This window comes from Cottoperca gobio, unplaced genomic scaffold (assembly GCF_900634415.1).
Source record: "Cottoperca gobio unplaced genomic scaffold, fCotGob3.1 fCotGob3_361arrow_ctg1, whole genome shotgun sequence".
Taxonomy (NCBI): Eukaryota; Metazoa; Chordata; class Actinopteri; order Perciformes; family Bovichtidae; genus Cottoperca; species Cottoperca gobio.
Window position 1 is genome coordinate 71,398 of NW_021166959.1, and position 18,887 is coordinate 90,284.

The following is an 18,887-nucleotide window of genomic DNA, read 5'->3' on the forward strand; positions in this document are numbered from 1 at the left end:
TCATTCACATCGATGTGTAAAGTTAAAGGATATAAAAGCTCCTGTAGTTATCTCCTAAACAGATGTCCTCTCTGCTCGTTTCTATTCATGCAGCTCTAAATGTAGGTTTTGCAGCTTTTCCATAATTAATCTTCTTATTGCATGCGGCTCAGTGTCGTTGCTGCTTGTGTATTCTACGGTGTAATGGAGGGACTTTCTCATTGCTTTCGCCTCCTATGCACGGGCTGTTTTCCTCTTATGGACATGACCTCACTCTGCTACAGCGGGTGTGGCTGGTGTGATTGCCATATGTCAGGTTGTGGATGGGGGAGGGAGCCGTGTCGAAGCATGTCAGTCCGCTTTGGGATAAGAAAAGCTTTCGGGTATATTACACTGCAAACACAAGAACTGATCTTAATTTGCAACATGCACTGCAAAGTCTATATATTTATAAATATACTGATGTGTTCTGTGTATCTGAAAACGTTAAAGATTATGTTCTGACACCAGCCTCTGCTTTCTTTTTACCCTGGTGAATGTGAGTAGTTTTGTTCTGACTGCCAGTGATCCGGTTCAGTGGTGTTATTAGACAAAATGCTCGGTCACATGATATATTTCTCTAAATTAAAATAAAAAAATTGCTGTTGAACTTTTGACGTGCCTGCTCAGTGACTGCTTTCGACCCGTTTCAGCGGTGAATGCCAGTTAATCTGCACATTGGCCTGTTGGCCCTTTAATGTGGGATTAGGCCGGGACTAAGACCACTATGGAGGCTAAAAACGACTAGATGTATGTTATATATTTAGTTGAGTTGTGTTCTTACATTATCCCAAATGTTCCAGAGAAATGTTTAATGTTCCTGAAGGTAACGTTTCCTCTCTCTCCTGTCATGGTGTCATCAGTCCTGTGTTGTACATGGAGTGATACAGAGAAATGTGTAATGTTCCTGAAGGTAACGTTTCCTCTCTCCTGTCATGGTGTCATCAGTCCTGTGTTGTATATGTAGTGATACAGAGACATGTGTAATGTCCCTGAAGGTAACCTTTCCTCTCTCACCTGTCATGGTGTCATCAGTCCTGTGTTGTATATGTAGTGAGACAGAGACATGTGTAATGTCCCTGAAGGTAACGTTTCCTCTCTCTCCTGTCATGGTGTCATCGGTCCTGTGTTGTATATGTAGTGAGACAGAGACATGTGTAATGTCCCTGAAGGTAACGTTTCCTCTCTCTCCTGTCATGGTGTCATCGGTCCTGTGTTGTAGTGAGACAGAGAAATGTGTAATGTTCCTGAAGGTAACGTTTCCTCTCTCTCCTGTCATGGTGTCATCAGTCCTGTGTTGTATATGTAGTGAGACAGAGACATGTGTAATGTTCCTGAAGGTAACGTTTCCTCTCTCTCCTGTCATGGTGTCATCAGTCCTGTGTTGTATATGTAGTGAGACAGAGACATGTGTAATGTCCCTGAAGGTAACGTTTCCTCTCTCTCCTGTCATGGTGTCATCGGTCCTGTGTTGTATATGTAGTGATACAGAGAAATGTGTAATGTCCCTGAAGGTAACGTTTCCTCTCTCTCCTGTCATGGTGTCATCAGTCCTGTGTTGTATATGTAGTGATACAGAGAAATGTGTAATGTTCCTGAAGGTAACGTTTCCTCTCTCTCCTGTCATGGTGTCATCAGTCCTGTGTTGTACATGCAGTGAGACAGAGAAATGTGTAATGTCCCTGAAGGTAACGTTTCCTCTCTCTCCTGTCATGGTGTCATCAGTCCTGTGTTGTATATGTAGTGAGACAGAGACATGTGTAATGTCCCTGAAGGTAACGTTTCCTCTCTCTCCTGTCATGGTGTCATCAGTCCTGTGTTGTATATGTAGTGAGACAGAGATATGTGTAATGTTCCTGAAGGTGATGTTTCCTCTCTCCTGTCATGGTGTCATCAGTCCTGTGTTGTATATGTAGTGATACAGAGACATGTGTAATGTCCCTGAAGGTAACCTTTCCTCTCTCACCTGTCATGGTGTCATCAGTCCTGTGTTGTATATGTAGTGAGACAGAGACATGTGTAATGTCCCTGAAGGTAACGTTTCCTCTCTCTCCTGTCATGGTGTCATCGGTCCTGTGTTGTAGTGAGACAGAGAAATGTGTAATGTTCCTGAAGGTAACGTTTCCTCTCTCTCCTGTCATGGTGTCATCAGTCCTGTGTTGTATATGTAGTGAGACAGAGACATGTGTAATGTTCCTGAAGGTAACGTTTCCTCTCTCTCCTGTCATGGTGTCATCAGTCCTGTGTTGTATATGTAGTGAGACAGAGACATGTGTAATGTCCCTGAAGGTAACGTTTCCTCTCTCTCCTGTCATGGTGTCATCGGTCCTGTGTTGTATATGTAGTGATACAGAGAAATGTGTAATGTCCCTGAAGGTAACGTTTCCTCTCTCTCCTATCATGGTGTCATCAGTCCTGTGTTGTATATGTAGTGATACAGAGAAATGTGTAATGTTCCTGAAGGTAACGTTTCCTCTCTCTCCTGTCATGGTGTCATCAGTCCTGTGTTGTACATGTAGTGAGACAGAGAAATGTGTAATGTCCCTGAAGGTAACGTTTCCTCTCTCTCCTGTCATGGTGTCATCAGTCCTGTGTTGTATATGTAGTGAGACAGAGATATGTGTAATGTTCCTGAAGGTGATGTTTCCTCTCTCCTGTCATGGTGTCATCAGTCCTGTGTTGTATATGTAGTGAGACAGAGACATGTGTAATGTCCCTGAAGGTAACGTTTCCTCTCTCTCCTGTCATGGTGTCATCAGTCCTGTGTTGTATATGTAGTGAGACAGAGATATGTGTAATGTTCCTGAAGGTGATGTTTCCTCTCTCCTGTCATGGTGTCATCAGTCCTGTGTTGTATATGTAGTGAGACAGAGAAATAGAAATGTGTAATGTCCCTGAAGGTAATGTTTCCTCTCTCTCCTGTCATGGTGTCATCAGTCCTGTGTTGTACATGGAGTGATACAGAGAAATGTGTAATGTCCCTGAAGGTAACATTTCCTCTCTCTCCTGTCATGGTGTCATCAGTCCTGTGTTGTATATGTAGTGATACAGAGACATGTGTAATGTTCCTGAAGGTAACGTTTCCTCTCTCTCCTGTCATGGTGTCATCAGTCCTGTGTTGTATATGTAGTGAGACAGAGAAATGTGTAATGTCCCTGAAGGTAACGTTTCCTCTCTGTCCTGTCATGGTGTCGTCTCCCCTCTGAGCAGCATCAGTCTGTAGTCAGAAGCTTCATAAACTGACTGTTTATCCAGTTTTAAGACACTTTCTACATCCTGGTGTTTTTAACTCTATATTTGAAGGATAAAGGATTTTAGTCCTCCGACGTCTGGATCTTAAAGTTCTCAGAGAAACAAGCTGAGCAAACGTTAGCGGCAGCCGAACAGCGTGCAGGAGAAACTCTGATGTTTAACCTTTGAATCAGAGAGAGGAGGAGACCTCTGTGGAGAATTCTGCTATAATAATAAACTTATCAAAACAAAGTGCTTTACAGAGAGAAAAAAATCTAAAACTACAAAATAATGATAAAATACAGGAAGGGCAAAATTAAAAATTATAACAACAGGCAGCTCAGATAAAATCAGGATAAGCTTTTCAATAAAAGTACATTTTCAGTGGAGACTTTAAAGAATGTAAATACAGCGGTAATATATCAATAAACAACCTTTACTATACTACATCTCAGATGCTCAGATGTCAGCTCCAACCGAAGTGTGAAGTTGATTAAAAAATAGTAAATCAGCCAATCAGGTTTGGTCACTGTAAATTCCGGTCTCTGGTAACAGGTTGCTGTCTGGCCTGTCACCAAACTATGTTAAAAAAGTTAACTAATTTAGCACTGTCAGTGAAAAGACAGGTAATGCTAATGATTTGACTGCTAACAACAATTGACTGGATATTGACTACTTTGCCCCCAGGAGGAACACGGGAGAACCCTCATCTTCAAGTATGTGGGGTAATAATGTTTCTTTGTCTTTACTGAAGGTAACATGCTTTAGCTTACTTGTAGAGCTACTGTTGATATTATGGAGGTGTTAAACTAACTGATTGACTGGATACTGAAGGTTTTTTTTGTCCCCAGACCCTGATTTCTTTACTCAAGAAAACATAGACACACACAAAACTGCCCACACCTGGTGTACAAAGTCGATAAAAGAATAATAGAAAAAAGTAATAATGTAAGAAAAAGTCATACAAATTCAAAATAATGTATCATGTGTCCATAATAAATGTATCAAACACATAATTAGTTCTAATTAACTTCTTTCTTATTGTTGTAACAAATTCATTTAGTTCTTGATGAAAAATAAAATTCCAAAACAATATATTTTTCCTGTATCACCTTCAAAACATATAAAAATGTCTTTATGCTTCATTGAAGTGCCCAGTTTTCCTTCCACATCCACCCAAAAATAATCTGGTATACATACAATGATAAACAAAATAACAAATTGTGTCCTCTTCTGGTTCACTGAAAGTGTAAGAATATAAGTGTAAGAAACTATTCTAAATATGAACCTTTTGATTTTTGTAATATTTACTTTGAACTAAGATCTATCTCATTGGAGTAATATTATGAAAGTATTATCTCACCAGTCTAATGCAAATTTCCTTTCTGAGTGTTCAGTACTTTTAGCTTGGAAGCTCTTCCTGAGGTATAATTTCAAATGTATTCTCGGTAAAAAGCCAAACAAAACACAGCTGTCCTCAGATAGTGGTGCCTTTTTGTTCAGATGTTAATGCTATGGGATTACGTGACAGTAAAACACGGTGTTCAGGCTGCCGTTCATTCTAATCACTCACTTTGATTGATTGAAATCACAAAATGCAGCACTTGACTCTGTGGTCAACTGCGTGCAACTGAAATGTGTATCACAGTCTGGACATTGTATGGAGTGTGAGTGAATTAAGTTAGTAAAAGGTTAAAAGTCAGTTTTAGAACTGCATTTTATGATTATCTTCACAATAAATTATTCTGCAGGTTATTCTCTCAGTTAATTGGAGCGTCTTTGAGTTTCTAGAAAAGCGCTATAATAATCTAATGTATTATTATTATTATTAGTAATAATTGATTAATCTTCAAAGTCACTTCTTCAAATGTTTTTTTGTCCGACTAACGGGCCAAAAACCCAAAGATATTATTCAAATTGCTATTATAATATGATTAGAAAAACAGCAAAAATTAAAAATCCAGATGTAGCGGGATCGATGCCCGCATTCTCCAAAGACTTTAGTAATTTGGAGGAACACTAATGAGTGGAAAACTGTTGAATATAAGACAGTAGTTGGATGGACAGAGTGACCTCCTCTGCATCAAGTCAAATCACTGCCTGAAATGAAGCCAGTTGATTTTGGAGGCCTACTTACATTACTCTTTGGTTGAAAGGGTTTAAAAGCTATCTCTCCCTGAGGGCATGTTTATTTCCTGCAATAACAGACTGTCACAGATCAGATAGCATCTTGGGAGAGCAGACTGTCTTTCTTTCCCTACCCTTTTTGGACTGCTATGGAACCATCAAAGTGTAATTGTGAAGACTTGAAGAAGTCATTGGTTTCGTCTCAGTGCCTGAATGAGAACGAGAGGACTTCTGTTGGAGAAACAGATTTCATTGTTTGGAAGAGAGTTCTTTTGGTAGATCCAGTTTTTCTGTTGACATGGCATACTTAAAGGATACCCGTCTACGACGAGGATGGGATTCGAACCCACGCGTGCAGAGCACAATGGATTAGCAGTCCATCGCCTTAACCACTCGGCCACCTCGTCTGCTGTCTCCTGAAAGTGCAGTAAACGCGCGAGCCAGGTCACCTTCCACAGTGTTTACGTATGCTGGAAAGTCTGGAAAAGCATGGCATAGAGGGGAATTGGAGGAAACGAGTCGGCTACAAGACATGTATTTGAAGGGGAATTAGCTCAAATGGTAGAGTGCTCGCTTAGCATGTGAGAGGTAGCGGGATCGATGCCTGCATTCTCCAAAGACTTTAGTAATTTGGAGGAACACTAATGAGTGGAAAACTGTTGAATATAAGACAGTAGTTGGATGGACAGAGTGACCTCCTCTGCATCAAGTCAAATCACTGCCTGAAATGAAGCCAGTTGATTTTGGAGGCCTACTTACATTACTCTTTGGTTGAAAGGGTTTAAAAGCTATCTCTCCCTGAGGGCATGTTTATTTCCTGCAATAACAGACTGTCACAGATCAGATAGCATCTTGGGAGAGCAGACTGTCTTTCTTTCCCTACCCTTTTTGGACTGCTATGGAACCATCAAAGTGTAATTGTGAAGACGTCATTGGTTTCGTCTCAGTGCCTGAATGAGAACGAGAGGACTTCTGTTGGAGAAATCAGATTTCATTGTTTGGAAGAGAGTTCTTTTGGTAGATCCAGTTTTTCTAGTTGACATGGCATACTTAAAGATACCCGTCTACGACGAGGATGGGATTCGAACCCACGCGTGCAGAGCACAATGGATTAGCAGTCCATCGCCTTAACCACTCGGCCACCTCGTCTGCTGTCTCCTGAAAGTGCAGTAAACGCGCGAGCCAGGTCACCTTCCACAGTGTTTACGTATGCTGGAAAGTCTGGAAAAGCATGGCATAGAGGGGAATTGGAGGAAACGAGTCGGCTACAAGACATGTATTTGAAGGGGAATTAGCTCAAATGGTAGAGTGCTCGCTTAGCATGTGAGAGGTAGCGGGATCGATACCTGCATTCTCCAAAGACTTTAGTAATTTGGAGGAACACTAATGAGTGGAAAACTGTTGAATATAAGACAGTAGTTGGATGGACAGAGTGACCTCCTCTGCATCAAGTCAAATCACTGCCTGAAATGAAGCCAGTTGATTTTGGAGGCCTACTTACATTACTCTTTGGTTGAAAGGGTTTAAAAGCTATCTCTCCCTGAGGGCATGTTTATTTCCTGCAATAACAGACTGTCACAGATCAGATAGCATCTTGGGAGAGCAGACTGTCTTTCTTTCCCTACCCTTTTTGGACTGCTATGGAACCATCAAAGTGTAATTGTGAAGACTTGAAGAAGTCATTGGTTTCGTCTCAGTGCCTGAATGAGAACGAGAGGACTTCTGTTGGAGAATCAGATTTCATTGTTTGGAAGAGAGTTATTCTTGGTAGATCCAGTTTTTCTATTGACATGGCATACTTAAAGATACCCGTCTACGACGAGGATGGGATTCGAACCCACGCGTGCAGAGCACAATGGATTAGCAGTCCATCGCCTTAACCACTCGGCCACCTCGTCTGCTGTCTCCTGAAAGTGCAGTAAACGCGCGAGCCAGGTCACCTTCCACAGTGTTTACGTATGCTGGAAAGTCTGGAAAAGCATGGCATAGAGGGGAATTGGAGGAAACGAGTCGGCTACAAGACATGTATTTGAAGGGGAATTAGCTCAAATGGTAGAGTGCTCGCTTAGCATGTGAGAGGTAGCGGGATCGATGCCTGCATTCTCCAAAGACTTTAGTAATTTGGAGGAACACTAATGAGTGGAAAACTGTTGAATATAAGATAGTAGTTGGATGGACAGAGTGACCTCCTCTGCATCAAGTCAAATCACTGCCTGAAATGAAGCCAGTTGATTTTGGAGGCCTACTTACATCACTCTTTGGTTGAAAGGGTTATAAAAGCTATCTCTGCCTGAGGGCATGTTTATTTCCTGCAATAACAGACTGTCACAGATCAGATAGCATCTTGGGAGAGCAGACTGTCTTTCTTTCCCTACCCTTTTTGGACTGCTATGGAACCATCAAAGTGTAATTGTGAAGACTTGAAGAAGTCATTGGTTTCGTCTCAGTGCCTGAATGAGAACGAGAGGACTTCTGTTGGAGAATCAGATTTCATTGTTTGGAAGAGAGTTATTCTGGTAGATCCAGTTTTTCTAGTTGACATGGCATACTTAAAGATACCCGTCTACGACGAGGATGGGATTCGAACCCACGCGTGCAGAGCACAATGGATTAGCAGTCCATCGCCTTAACCACTCGGCCACCTCGTCTGCTGTCTCCTGAAAGTGCAGTAAACGCGCGAGCCAGGTCACCTTCCACAGTGTTTACGTATGCTGGAAAGTCTGGAAAAGCATGGCATAGAGGGGAATTGGAGGAAACGAGTCGGCTACAAGACATGTATTTGAAGGGGAATTAGCTCAAATGGTAGAGTGCTCGCTTAGCATGTGAGAGGTAGCGGGATCGATGCCTGCATTCTCCAAAGACTTTAGTAATTTGGAGGAACACTAATGAGTGGAAAACTGTTGAATATAAGACAGTAGTTGGATGGACAGAGTGACCTCCTCTGCATCAAGTCAAATCACTGCCTGAAATGAAGCCAGTTGATTTTGGAGGCCTACTTACATTACTCTTTGGTTGAAAGGGTTTAAAAGCTATCTCTCCCTGAGGGCATGTTTATTTCCTGCAATAACAGACTGTCACAGATCAGATAGCATCTTGGGAGAGCGACTGTCTTTCTTTCCCTACCCTTTTTGGACTGCTATGGAACCATCAAAGTGTAATTGTGAAGACTTGAAGAAGTCATTGGTTTCGTCTCAGTGCCTGAATGAGAACGAGAGGACTTCTGTTGGAGAAACAGATTTCATTGTTTGGAAGAGAGTTATTCTGGTAGATCCAGTTTTTCTAGTTGACATGGCATACTTAAAGATACCCGTCTACGACGAGGATGGGATTCGAACCCACGCGTGCAGAGCACAATGGATTAGCAGTCCATCGCCTTAACCACTCGGCCACCTCGTCTGCTGTCTCCTGAAAGTGCAGTAAACGCCCGAGCCAGGTCACCTTCCACAGTGTTTACGTATGCTGGAAAGTTTGGAAAAGCATGGCATAGAGGGGAATTGGAGGAAACGAGTCGGCTACAAGACATGTCTTTGAAGGGGAATTAGCTCAAATGGTAGAGTGCTCGCTTAGCATGTGAGAGGTAGCGGGATCGATGCCTGCATTCTCCAAAGACTTTAGTAATTTGGAGGAACACTAATGAGTGGAAAACTGTTGAATAGTTGGATGGACAGAGTGACCTCCTCTGCATCAAGTCAAATCACTGCCTGAAATGAAGCCATTTGATTTTGGAGGCCTACTTACATCACTCTTTGGTTGAAAGGGTATAAAAGCTATCTCTGCCTGAGGGCATGTTTATTTCCTGCAATAACAGACTGTCACGGATCAGATAGCATCTTGTGAGAGCGAGCTGTCTTTCTTTCCCTACCCTTTTTGGACTGCTATGGAACCATCAAAGTGTAATTGTGAAGACTTGAAGAAGTCATTGGTTTCGTCTCAGTGCCTGAATGAGAACGAGAGGACTTCTGTTGGAGAAACAGATTTCATTGTTTGGAAGAGAGTTCTTTTGGTAGATCCAGTTTTTCTGTTGACATGGCATACTAAAGGATACCCGTCTACGACGAGGATGGGATTCGAACCCACGCGTGCAGAGCACAATGGATTAGCAGTCCATCGCCTTAACCACTCGGCCACCTCGTCTGCTGTCTCCTGAAAGTGCAGTAAACGCGCGAGCCAGGTCACCTTCCACAGTGTTTACGTATGCTGGAAAGTCTGGAAAAGCATGGCATAGAGGGGAATTGGAGGAAACGAGTCGGCTACAAGACATGTATTTGAAGGGGAATTAGCTCAAATGGTAGAGTGCTCGCTTAGCATGTGAGAGGTAGCGGGATCGATGCCTGCATTCTCCAAAGACTTTAGTAATTTGGAGGAACACTAATGAGTGGAAAACTGTTGAATATAAGACAGTAGTTGGATGGACAGAGTGACCTCCTCTGCATCAAGTCAAATCACTGCCTGAAATGAAGCCAGTTGATTTTGGAGGCCTACTTACATCACTCTTTGGTTGAAAGGGTATAAAAGCTATCTCTGCCCTGAGGGCATGTTTATTTCCTGCAATAACAGACTGTCACGGATCAGATAGCATCTTGTGCGAGCAGCTGTCTTTCTTTCCCTACCCTTTTTGGACTGCTATGGAACCATCAAAGTGTAATTGTGAAGACTTGAAGAAGTCATTGGTTTCGTCTCAGTGCCTGAATGAGAACGAGAGGACTTCTGTTGGAGAAACAGATTTCATTGTTTGGAAGAGAGTTCTTTTGGTAGATCCAGTTTTTCTGTTGACATGGCATACTTAAAGATACCCGTCTACGACGAGGATGGGATTCGAACCCACGCGTGCAGAGCACAATGGATTAGCAGTCCATCGCCTTAACCACTCGGCCACCTCGTCTGCTGTCTCCTGAAAGTGCAGTAAACGCCCGAGCCAGGTCACCTTCCACAGTGTTTACGTATGCTGGAAAGTTTGGAAAAGCATGGCATAGAGGGGAATTGGAGGAAATGAGTCGGCTACAAGACATGTCTTTGAAGGGGAATTAGCTCAAATGGTAGAGTGCTCGCTTAGCATGTGAGAGGTAGCGGGATCGATGCCCTGCATTCTCCAAAGACTTTAGTAATTTGGAGGAACACTAATGAGTGGAAAACTGTTGAATATAAGACAGTAGTTGGATGGACAGAGTGACCTCCTCTGCATCAAGTCAAATCACTGCCTGAAATGAAGCCATTTGATTTTGGAGGCCTACTTACATCACTCTTTGGTTGAAAGGGTATAAAAGCTATCTCTGCCTGAGGGCATGTTTATTTCCTGCAATAACAGACTGTCACGGATCAGATAGCATCTTGTGCGAGCAGCTGTCTTTCTTTCCCTACCCTTTTTGGACTGCTTTGGAACCATCAAAGTGTAATTGTGAAGACGTCATTGGTTTCGTCTCAGTGCCTGAATGAGAACGAGAGGACTTCTGTTGGAGAAACAGATTTCATTGTTTGGAAGAGAGTTCTTTTGGTAGATCCAGTTTTTCTGTTGACATGGCATACTTAAAGATACCGGTCTACGACGAGGATGGGATTCGAACCCACGCGTGCAGAGCACAATGGATTAGCAGTCCATCGCCTTAACCACTCGGCCACCTCGTCTGCTGTCTCCTGAAAGTGCAGTAAACGCCCGAGCCAGGTCACCTTCCACAGTGTTTACGTATGCTGGAAAGTTTGGAAAAGCATGGCATAGAGGGGAATTGGAGGAAACGAGTCGGCTACAAGACATGTCTTTGAAGGGGAATTAGCTCAAATGGTAGAGTGCTCGCTTAGCATGTGAGAGGTAGCGGGATCGATGCCCGCATTCTCCAAAGACTTTAGTAATTTGGAGGAACACTAATGAGTGGAAAACTGTTGAATATAAGACAGTAGTTGGATGGACAGAGTGACCTCCTCTGCATCAAGTCAAATCACTGCCTGAAATGAAGCCAGTTGATTTTGGAGGCCTACTTACATCACTCTTTGGTTGAAAGGGTATAAAAGCTATCTCTCCCTGAGGGCATGTTTATTTCCTGCAATAACAGACTGTCACAGATCAGATAGCATCTTGTGCGAGCAGACTGTCTTTCTTTCCCTACCCTTTTTGGACTGCTATGGAACCATCAAAGTGTAATTGTGAAGACTTGAAGAAGTCATTGGTTTCGTCTCAGTGCCTGAATGAGAACGAGAGGACTTCTGTTGGAGAAACAGATTTCATTGTTTGGAAGAGAGTTCTTTTGGTAGATCCAGTTTTTCTGTTGACATGGCATACTTAAAGATACCCGTCTACGACGAGGATGGGATTCGAACCCACGCGTGCAGAGCACAATGGATTAGCAGTCCATCGCCTTAACCACTCGGCCACCTCGTCTGCTGTCTCCTGAAAGTGCAGTAAACGCCCGAGCCAGGTCACCTTCCACAGTGTTTACGTATGCTGGAAAGTTTGGAAAAGCATGGCATAGAGGGGAATTGGAGGAAACGAGTCGGCTACAAGACATGTATTTGAAGGGGAATTAGCTCAAATGGTAGAGTGCTCGCTTAGCATGTGAGAGGTAGCGGGATCGATGCCCTGCATTCTCCAAAGACTTTAGTAATTTGGAGGAACACTAATGAGTGGAAAACTGTTGAATATAAGACAGTAGTTGGATGGACAGAGTGACCTCCTCTGCATCAAGTCAAATCACTGCCTGAAATGAAGCCATTTGATTTTGGAGGCCTACTTACATCACTCTTTGGTTGAAAGGGTATAAAAGCTATCTCTGCCTGAGGGCATGTTTATTTCCTGCAATAACAGACTGTCACGGATCAGATAGCATCTTGTGCGAGCAGCTGTCTTTCTTTCCCTACCCTTTTTGGACTGCTATGGAACCATCAAAGTGTAATTGTGAAGACGTCATTGGTTTCGTCTCAGTGCCTGAATGAGAACGAGAGGACTTCTGTTGGAGAAACAGATTTCATTGTTTGGAAGAGAGTTCTTTTGGTAGATCCAGTTTTTCTGTTGACATGGCATACTTAAAGATACCGGTCTACGACGAGGATGGGATTCGAACCCACGCGTGCAGAGCACAATGGATTAGCAGTCCATCGCCTTAACCACTCGGCCACCTCGTCTGCTGTCTCCTGAAAGTGCAGTAAACGCCCGAGCCAGGTCACCTTCCACAGTGTTTACGTATGCTGGAAAGTTTGGAAAAGCATGGCATAGAGGGGAATTGGAGGAAACGAGTCGGCTACAAGACATGTCTTTGAAGGGGAATTAGCTCAAATGGTAGAGTGCTCGCTTAGCATGTGAGAGGTAGCGGGATCGATGCCCTGCATTCTCCAAAGACTTTAGTAATTTGGAGGAACACTAATGAGTGGAAAACTGTTGACAGTAGTTGGATGGACAGAGTGACCTCCTCTGCATCAAGTCAAATCACTGCCTGAAATGAAGCCAGTTGATTTTGGAGGCCTACTTACATCACTCTTTGGTTGAAAGGGTATAAAAGCTATCTCTGCCTGAGGGCATGTTTATTTCCTGCAATAACAGACTGTCACAGATCAGATAGCATCTTGTGCGAGCAGACTGTCTTTCTTTCCCTACCCTTTTTGGACTGCTATGGAACCATCAAAGTGTAATTGTGAAGACTTGAAGAAGTCATTGGTTTCGTCTCAGTGCCTGAATGAGAACGAGAGGACTTCTGTTGGAGAAACAGATTTCATTGTTTGGAAGAGAGTTCTTTTGGTAGATCCAGTTTTTCTGTTGACATGGCATACTTAAAGATACCCGTCTACGACGAGGATGGGATTCGAACCCACGCGTGCAGAGCACAATGGATTAGCAGTCCATCGCCTTAACCACTCGGCCACCTCGTCTGCTGTCTCCTGAAAGTGCAGTAAACGCCCGAGCCAGGTCACCTTCCACAGTGTTTACGTATGCTGGAAAGTTTGGAAAAGCATGGCATAGAGGGGAATTGGAGGAAACGAGTCGGCTACAAGACATGTCTTTGAAGGGGAATTAGCTCAAATGGTAGAGTGCTCGCTTAGCATGTGAGAGGTAGCGGGATCGATGCCCTGCATTCTCCAAAGACTTTAGTAATTTGGAGGAACACTAATGAGTGGAAAACTGTTGAATATAAGACAGTAGTTGGATGGACAGAGTGACCTCCTCTGCATCAAGTCAAATCACTGCCTGAAATGAAGCCATTTGATTTTGGAGGCCTACTTACATCACTCTTTGGTTGAAAGGGTATAAAAGCTATCTCTGCCTGAGGGCATGTTTATTTCCTGCAATAACAGACTGTCACAGGATCAGATAGCATCTTGTGCGAGCAGCTGTCTTTCTTTCCCTACCCTTTTTGGACTGCTATGGAACCATCAAAGTGTAATTGTGAAGACTTGAAGACGTCATTGGTTTCGTCTCAGTGCCTGAATGAGAACGAGAGGACTTCTGTTGGAGAAACAGATTTCATTGTTTGGAAGAGAGTTCTTTTGGTAGATCCAGTTTTTCTGTTGACATGGCATACTTAAAGATACCGGTCTACGACGAGGATGGGATTCGAACCCACGCGTGCAGAGCACAATGGATTAGCAGTCCATCGCCTTAACCACTCGGCCACCTCGTCTGCTGTCTCCTGAAAGTGCAGTAAACGCCCGAGCCAGGTCACCTTCCACAGTGTTTACGTATGCTGGAAAGTTTGGAAAAGCATGGCATAGAGGGGAATTGGAGGAAACGAGTCGGCTACAAGACATGTCTTTGAAGGGGAATTAGCTCAAATGGTAGAGTGCTCGCTTAGCATGTGAGAGGTAGCGGGATCGATGCCTGCATTCTCCAAAGACTTTAGTAATTTGGAGGAACACTAATGAGTGGAAAACTGTTGAATATAAGACAGTAGTTGGATGGACAGAGTGACCTCCTCTGCATCAAGTCAAATCACTGCCTGAAATGAAGCCATTTGATTTTGGAGGCCTACTTACATCACTCTTTGGTTGAAAGGGTATAAAAGCTATCTCTGCCTGAGGGCATGTTTATTTCCTGCAATAACAGACTGTCACGGATCAGATAGCATCTTGTGCGAGCAGCTGTCTTTCTTTCCCTACCCTTTTTGGACTGCTTTGGAACCATCAAAGTGTAATTGTGAAGACGTCATTGGTTTCGTCTCAGTGCCTGAATGAGAACGAGAGGACTTCTGTTGGAGAAACAGATTTCATTGTTTGGAAGAGAGTTCTTTTGGTAGATCCAGTTTTTCTGTTGACATGGCATACTTAAAGATACCGGTCTACGACGAGGATGGGATTCGAACCCACGCGTGCAGAGCACAATGGATTAGCAGTCCATCGCCTTAACCACTCGGCCACCTCGTCTGCTGTCTCCTGAAAGTGCAGTAAACGCCCGAGCCAGGTCACCTTCCACAGTGTTTACGTATGCTGGAAAGTCTGGAAAAGCATGGCATAGAGGGGAATTGGAGGAAACGAGTCGGCTACAAGACATGTATTTGAAGGGGAATTAGCTCAAATGGTAGAGTGCTTGCTTAGCATGTGAGAGGTAGCGGGATCGATGCCTGCATTCTCCAAAGACTTTAGTAATTTGGAGGAACACTAATGAGTGGAAAACTGTTGAATATAAGACAGTAGTTGGATGGACAGAGTGACCTCCTCTGCATCAAGTCAATCACTGCCTGAAATGAAGCCAGTTGATTTTGGAGGCCTACTTACATTACTCTTTGGTTGAAAGGGTTTAAAAGCTATCTCTCCCTGAGGGCATGTTTATTTCCTGCAATAACAGGACTGTCACAGATCAGATAGCATCTTGGGAGAGCGACTGTCTTTCTTTCCCTACCCTTTTTGGACTGCTATGGAACCATCAAAAGTGTAATTGATAACTTTGATGGTTCCATAGCAGTCCAAAAAGGGTTAGGGAAAAAAAGACAGTCGCTCTCCCAAGATGCTATCTGATCTGTGACAGTCTGTTATTGCAGGAAATAAACATGCCCTCAGGGAGAGATAGCTTTTAAACCCTTTCAACCAAAGAGTAATGTAAGTAGGCCTCCAAAATCACCTGGCTTCATTTCAGGCAGTGATTTGACTTGATGCAGAGGAGGTCACTCTGTCCATCCAACTACTGTCTATATTCAACAGTTTTCCACTCATTAGTGTTCCTCCAAATTACTAAAGTCTTTGGAGAATGCAGGCATCGATCCCGCTACCTCTCACATGCTAAGCAAGCACTCTACCATTTGAGCTAATTCCCCTTCAAATACATGTCTTGTAGCCGACTCATTTCCTCCAATTCCCCTCTATGCCATGCTTTTCCAGACTTTCCAGCATACGTAAACACTGTGGAAGGTGACCTGGCTCGCGCGTTTACTGCACTTTCAGGAGACAGCAGACGAGGTGGCCGAGTGGTTAAGGAGATGGACTGCTAATCCATTGTGCTCTGCACGGGTGGGTTCGAATCCCATCCTATCGTAGACGGGTATCTTTAAGTATGCCATGTCAATAGAAAAACTGGATCTACCAAAATAACTCTCTTCCAAACAATGAAATCTGTTTCTCCAACAGAAGTCCTCTCGTTCTCATTCAGGCACTGAGACGAAACCAATGACTTCTTCAAGTCTTCACAATTACACTTTGATGCTTCCATAGCAGTCCAAAAAGGGTAGGGAAAGAAAGACAGCTGCTCGCACAAGATGCTATCTGATCCGTGACAGTCTGTTATTGCAGGAAATAAACATGCCCTCAGGGAGAGATAGCTTTTATACCCTTTCAACCAAAGAGTGATGTAAGTAGGCCTCCAAAATCAACTGGCTTCATTTCAGGCAGTGATTTGACTTGATGCAGAGGAGGTCACTCTGTCCATCCAACTACTGTCTTATATTCAACAGTTTTCCACTCATAGTGTTCCTCCAAATTACTAAAGTCTTTGGAGAATGCAGGCATCGATCCCGCTACCTCTCACATGCTAAGCGAGCACTCTACCATTTGAGCTAATTCCCCTTCCAAATACATGTCTTGTAGCCGACTCGTTTCCTCCAATTCCCCTCTATGCCATGCTTTCCAGACTATCCAGCATACGTAAACACTGTGGAAGGTGACCTGGCTTGCGCGTTTACTGTACTACAGCAGGACGAGGTGGCCGAGTGGTTAAGGCGATGGACTGCTAATCCATTGTGCTCTGCAAGCGTGGGTTCGAATCCCATCCTCGTCGTGGACGGGTATCGTTTAGTATGCCAAGTCAACAGAAAACTGGCTCTACCAAAATAACTCTCTTCCAAACAATGAAATCTGTTTCTCCAACAGAAGTCCTCTCGTTCTCATTCAGGCACTGAGACGAAACCAATGACGTCTTCAAGTCTTCACAATTACACTTTGATGTTCCATAGCAGTCCAAAAAGGGTAGGGAAAGAAAGACAGTCGCTCTCCAAGATGCTATCTGATCTGTGACAGTCTGTTATTGCAGGAAATAAACATGCCTCAGGAGAGATAGCTTTTAAACCCTTTCAACCAAAGAGTAATGTAAGTAGGCCTCCAAAATCAACTGGCTTCATTTCAGGAGTGATTTGACTTGATGCAGAGGAGGTCACTCTGTCCATCCAACTACTATCTTATATTCAACGTTTTCCATCATTAGTGTTCCTCCAAATAACTAAAGTCTTTGGAGAATGCAGGCTCGATCCCGCTACCTCTCACATGCTAAGCGCACTCTACCATTTGAGCTAATTCCCTTCAAATACATGTCTTGTAGCGACTCTTTCCTCCAATTCCCCTCTATGCCATGCTTTTCCAGACTTTCCAGCATCGTAAACACTGTGGAAGGTGACCTGGCTCGCGCGTTTACTGCACTTTCAGGAGAACAGCAGACGAGGTGGCCGAGTGGTTAAGGCGATGGACTGCTAATCCATTGTGCTCTGCACGCGTGGGTTCGATCCCATCCTCGTCGTAGACGGGTATTTTAAGTATGCCATGTCAACAGAAAAACTGGTCTACCAGAAAACCTCTTCAAACAATGAAATCTGATTCCCAACAGAAGTCCTCTCGTTCTCATTCAGGCACTGAGACGAAACAATGACTCTTCAAGTCTTCACAATTACACTTTGATGGTTCCATAGAGTCCAAAAAGGGTAGGGAAAGAAAGACATGCGCTCTCCCAAATGCTATCTGATCTGTGACAGTCTGTTATTGCAGGAAATAAACATGCCCTCAGGGAGAGATAGCTTTTAAACCCTTTCAACCAAAGAGTAATGTAAGTAGGCCTCCAAAATCAACTGGCTTCATTTCGGCAGTGATTTGACTTGATGCAGAGGAGGTCACTCTGTCCATCCACTACTGTCTTATATTCAACAGTTTTCCACTCATTAGTGTTCCTCCAAATTCCTAAAGTCTTGAGAATGCAGGCATCGATCCCGCTACCTCTCACATGCTAAGCGAGCACTCTACCATTTGACTAATTCCCCTTCAAATCATGTCTTGTAGCCGACTCGTTTCCTCCCATTCCCCTCTATGCCATGCTTTTCCAGACTTTCCAGCATACGTAAACACTGTGGAAGGTGACCTGGCTCGCGCGTTTACTGCACTTTCAAGGAGACAGCAGGAGGTGGCCGAGTGGTTAGGCGATGGACTGCTAATCCATTGTGCTCTCACGCGTGGGTTCGAATCCCATCCTCGTCGTAGACGGGTATCTTAAGTATGCCATGTCAATAGAAAAACTGGATCTACCAGAATAACTCTCTTCCAAACAATGAAATCTGATTCTCCAACAGAAGTCCTCTCGTTTCTCATTCAGGCACTGAGACGAAACCAATGACTTCTTCAAGTCTTCACAATTACACTTTGATGGTTCCATAGCAGTCCAAAAGGGTAGGGAAAGAAAGACAGTCGCTCTCCCAAGATGCTATCTGATCGTGACAGTCTTTATTGCAGGAAATAAACATGCCCTCAGGGAGAGATAGCTTTTAACCCTTTTAACCAAAGAGTATGTAAGTAGGCCTCCAAAATCAAATGGCTTCATTTCAGGCAGTGATTTGACTTGATGCAGAGGAGGTCACTCTATCCATCCAACTACAGTCTTCCACTCATTAGTGTTCCTCCAAATTACTAAAGTCTTTGGAGAATGCGGGCATCGATCCCGCTACCTCTCACATGCTAAGCGAGCGCTCTACCATTTGAGCTAATTCCCCTTCAAATACATGTCTTGTAGCCCGACTCGTTTCTCCAATTCCCCTCTATGCCATGCTTTTCCAGATTTCCAGCATACGTAAACACTGTGGAAGGTGACCTGGCTCGCGCGTTTACTGCACTTTCAGGAGACGCAGACGAGGTGGCCGAGTGGTTAAGGCATGGACTGCTAATCCATGGTGCTCTGCACGCGTGGGTTCGAATCCCTCCTCGTCGTAGACGGGTATCTTTAAGTATGCCATGTCAAATAGAAAACTGGATCTAACCAGAAACTCTCTTCCAAACAATGAAATCTGATTCTCCAACAGAAGTCCTCTCGTTCTCTTCAGGCACTGACGAAACCAATGACTTCTTCCAAGTCT

General features: G+C 43.7%; 20 non-coding genes across 20 annotated transcripts; 6 read left to right on the plus strand and 14 right to left on the minus strand.

Moving 5' to 3' along the window:
• Positions 1-5,701: 5,701 nt before the first annotated feature.
• trnas-gcu (transfer RNA serine (anticodon GCU)) lies at positions 5,702-5,783 on the minus strand. The gene has a single exon. It is a non-coding gene; the product is annotated as a tRNA-Ser (tRNA).
• Positions 5,784-6,443: 660 nt separating this feature from the next.
• On the minus strand, positions 6,444-6,525 carry trnas-gcu (transfer RNA serine (anticodon GCU)). Its single transcript has one exon. It is a non-coding gene; the product is annotated as a tRNA-Ser (tRNA).
• A 667-nt stretch (positions 6,526-7,192) lies between these two features.
• trnas-gcu (transfer RNA serine (anticodon GCU)) lies at positions 7,193-7,274 on the minus strand. The gene has a single exon. It is a non-coding gene; the product is annotated as a tRNA-Ser (tRNA).
• A 668-nt stretch (positions 7,275-7,942) lies between these two features.
• Positions 7,943-8,024, minus strand: trnas-gcu (transfer RNA serine (anticodon GCU)). The gene has a single exon. It is a non-coding gene; the product is annotated as a tRNA-Ser (tRNA).
• A 666-nt stretch (positions 8,025-8,690) lies between these two features.
• On the minus strand, positions 8,691-8,772 carry trnas-gcu (transfer RNA serine (anticodon GCU)). Its single transcript has one exon. It is a non-coding gene; the product is annotated as a tRNA-Ser (tRNA).
• Positions 8,773-9,428: 656 nt separating this feature from the next.
• On the minus strand, positions 9,429-9,510 carry trnas-gcu (transfer RNA serine (anticodon GCU)). Its single transcript has one exon. It is a non-coding gene; the product is annotated as a tRNA-Ser (tRNA).
• Positions 9,511-10,176: 666 nt separating this feature from the next.
• Positions 10,177-10,258, minus strand: trnas-gcu (transfer RNA serine (anticodon GCU)). Its single transcript has one exon. It is a non-coding gene; the product is annotated as a tRNA-Ser (tRNA).
• A 658-nt stretch (positions 10,259-10,916) lies between these two features.
• On the minus strand, positions 10,917-10,998 carry trnas-gcu (transfer RNA serine (anticodon GCU)). Its single transcript has one exon. It is a non-coding gene; the product is annotated as a tRNA-Ser (tRNA).
• A 136-nt stretch (positions 10,999-11,134) lies between these two features.
• Positions 11,135-11,207, plus strand: trnaa-agc (transfer RNA alanine (anticodon AGC)). The gene has a single exon. It is a non-coding gene; the product is annotated as a tRNA-Ala (tRNA).
• Positions 11,208-11,664: 457 nt separating this feature from the next.
• On the minus strand, positions 11,665-11,746 carry trnas-gcu (transfer RNA serine (anticodon GCU)). Its single transcript has one exon. It is a non-coding gene; the product is annotated as a tRNA-Ser (tRNA).
• A 658-nt stretch (positions 11,747-12,404) lies between these two features.
• Positions 12,405-12,486, minus strand: trnas-gcu (transfer RNA serine (anticodon GCU)). Its single transcript has one exon. It is a non-coding gene; the product is annotated as a tRNA-Ser (tRNA).
• Positions 12,487-13,145: 659 nt separating this feature from the next.
• Positions 13,146-13,227, minus strand: trnas-gcu (transfer RNA serine (anticodon GCU)). The gene has a single exon. It is a non-coding gene; the product is annotated as a tRNA-Ser (tRNA).
• A 667-nt stretch (positions 13,228-13,894) lies between these two features.
• trnas-gcu (transfer RNA serine (anticodon GCU)) lies at positions 13,895-13,976 on the minus strand. The gene has a single exon. It is a non-coding gene; the product is annotated as a tRNA-Ser (tRNA).
• A 657-nt stretch (positions 13,977-14,633) lies between these two features.
• On the minus strand, positions 14,634-14,715 carry trnas-gcu (transfer RNA serine (anticodon GCU)). Its single transcript has one exon. It is a non-coding gene; the product is annotated as a tRNA-Ser (tRNA).
• Positions 14,716-15,739: 1,024 nt separating this feature from the next.
• On the plus strand, positions 15,740-15,821 carry trnas-gcu (transfer RNA serine (anticodon GCU)). Its single transcript has one exon. It is a non-coding gene; the product is annotated as a tRNA-Ser (tRNA).
• A 655-nt stretch (positions 15,822-16,476) lies between these two features.
• On the plus strand, positions 16,477-16,558 carry trnas-gcu (transfer RNA serine (anticodon GCU)). Its single transcript has one exon. It is a non-coding gene; the product is annotated as a tRNA-Ser (tRNA).
• Positions 16,559-17,209: 651 nt separating this feature from the next.
• On the plus strand, positions 17,210-17,290 carry trnas-gcu (transfer RNA serine (anticodon GCU)). Its single transcript has one exon. It is a non-coding gene; the product is annotated as a tRNA-Ser (tRNA).
• A 648-nt stretch (positions 17,291-17,938) lies between these two features.
• Positions 17,939-18,018, plus strand: trnas-gcu (transfer RNA serine (anticodon GCU)). The gene has a single exon. It is a non-coding gene; the product is annotated as a tRNA-Ser (tRNA).
• A 436-nt stretch (positions 18,019-18,454) lies between these two features.
• trnaa-agc (transfer RNA alanine (anticodon AGC)) lies at positions 18,455-18,527 on the minus strand. The gene has a single exon. It is a non-coding gene; the product is annotated as a tRNA-Ala (tRNA).
• A 134-nt stretch (positions 18,528-18,661) lies between these two features.
• trnas-gcu (transfer RNA serine (anticodon GCU)) lies at positions 18,662-18,741 on the plus strand. Its single transcript has one exon. It is a non-coding gene; the product is annotated as a tRNA-Ser (tRNA).
• Positions 18,742-18,887: the final 146 nt, after the last annotated feature.